Below are 2,667 nucleotides of genomic sequence, written 5' to 3'. Positions count from 1 at the left end.
TAAAAATATAAATTTATATTTTATTTTTTAATGTAAAATAAATTTATACTTTTTATAAAAGATATATCTTTTGCGTACACATTTTAATGAGATATCAATAATGTTTTTTCTCTTTTATACAAAATAAAATTTAATATAATAGAAAAATTGCACATAAAATTGTCAGATGTGCTAGGATAGGGAAGGCATGGCACACAGCATATTTTTATACAATAATAAGCTATAAATGTTACCAGAACCTTATTTACAGTATTATTGTATGTAAAACCTAATTGTGTTCACGATGCTAGAAGAATTCGATCCGAATTTTTGAATCGAGAAATGTGCAGCCAATCAATTTGCCGGTTTTTCATAAAAACTGTAAGCTGATTGATTACACATTTCACGATCTTAGAACTCGAGACTCTAGCACCGTGGAAAAATAAGTTGTGTGCCATGTCTTGCTCATTAGGATACATCTAATAATAAAATTCTGAACACAAATTTTTTTATTACACTTTATTTTTGTGTAAAAAAATATTTTGATATTTAAAATGTGCGCATAAAATATTTACATTTTTGCATAAAGTATAAAATTTATTTTATATTCAAGAACATAATGAAAACGTAATTCTTTAAATAATTTTTAGTTGTATAATATATATATTGATTATTTAATTTGCTATAAATTTATATAAATCTTTATATAAGTGTTAATAATTCTGATTTATGTAATTGATGTGTTTAATGTAATATAACTAATATGTATATATATATGTATATAATTGAAACAAATTTATATGTGTGTTAACATTTATGTCATTCATATTTAATATAATTAAATCAGTGATGTGTAACTTATTCGTATAATTCGTCGAGTCATATGCGGATCGCAAATTGATTTTCTGCGGTCCACCGGTTTCATAGCCAAAAATATAAAATATAAAAAAAAATAAATTAAATTTTTATTTTATATATACCATTAGACAACATTTACGCATAACATTTTAATAGTTTCATTTATATTGTTTAAAATATATGTTTTAAAAAATCTTTATATGAATTTATATTTGAGGATATAGCTTATATTTTATAAAGAATGAGAACGTAAAATATTTGATTTTTATAAATTTAACATGCCCTCATTATTTAATCTTTATGTAAAAGATATCGTTTTCATTTTAAGTTTTCTTGTTATTATAAATGATTTGAATGTTTTTCAGTTTCTTTATAATGCAAATATAATAATATTCTGGCAATGATATTTACAGCTTATTGTAAAAATATGTGTAATGTCTTTTCTATCATGGCGTTTCTGTAATTATACTCGTATATGCAAATTTCTATTAGATTTTGTATATAAAAAAAATATATTAATAATAGGAGATATTTTATATATTGATATCATTAAAATATGTACATAAAAAATATCATTTTACAAAAATTAGAGAATTTATTTAAAAATTAGTAAAATTTATTTTATATTTAAAATTGTAATGAAGATATATTTTTAAATATTTTTTAATGTGATATATTTTTCATACGATATAATAGCTATGAAAAATAACACAATTTGTGGGGATATCGAAATCAAGAAAATAGTCATAATCTTATCAAAAGCTATTTAATAATATTTATGTAAAAAGTTTACAATGTAATTAACTAACTATAGTATCAGAAAATTCTATAAATATAGGATTTGACATAAACTCAGATAAACAAAAAATTAATATACAGATATAGAATACATTTTTGAATTTTGACTTAATAATCAAATTTGATTGCATTATAATCCTTAAATGATATTGTTTTTTGAGATGTTATATTAATCAGTTGTATATCTATTATTTGCGAAAAATAAAATGTTTCCGCAATATTTCCTGAATAAATTGGCCGATATCCATTCAATGAGGTATACATTTGTAATTTATTTTCAATCACTGCTATTGTATGAAGATATGATGTCTGCAAGATTTATTACAGAAGGAATTACATACAGGAATCGAAATTGTTATTAAAAATGACAACGTTAATTTTCTAGTAAAAAAGTTATTTCACTCGAATGTAATAAACATTTATATATCATATATAATTTTGCTGATGCGAAGAGCTGCGTTCAGAATCATCCGAATGCACCCAGATGTCGTTTTATCCTTGTTGTTCCCGAATTTTAAACAAGGAATATTAAACATAGATGGATGCATAGATGATAATTCTGAACGCTGCTCAGTATTGTACTTTTTCATAAATACAAGATTCTCAACCTTATAAGCATTTTTCACTGAGAAAATTAATGCAACACTGGTGCAACTAAATGCAGGGCGATTTACATATTTTCAGTGGTATATGAATAGTATATGAATAATTTAATCCTTTTAAAATTATGAGGTTACAACGAAAAATATGTAATTAAATTATTTATTAACATTGGAAAGTTATGAATTGATTTGCATTTAATTGCATTCAATATGTCATCAGTGTTATATTAGTAAAAAATGATATATATTATAATATCAGACGTATATAAATTTTTGTAGTTAAAAAATTAATTAAACTTTTGGAAAAGTTAAAATATTATTCATAGAAAATTATTAAAACTGATGCGGAACAATTAATTTTTTGTGTCTAATAAGAACAAAATTGAATCGAATATCATATTGAATATGTATACACATATATATATATATA

The sequence above is a fragment of the Atta colombica genome, unplaced genomic scaffold, assembly GCF_001594045.1.
Source record: "Atta colombica isolate Treedump-2 unplaced genomic scaffold, Acol1.0 scaffold88, whole genome shotgun sequence".
Classification (NCBI taxonomy): Eukaryota; Metazoa; Arthropoda; class Insecta; order Hymenoptera; family Formicidae; genus Atta; species Atta colombica.
The sequence above is the reverse complement of the archived record's forward strand: the minus strand, read 5'-3'. Positions refer to the sequence as shown.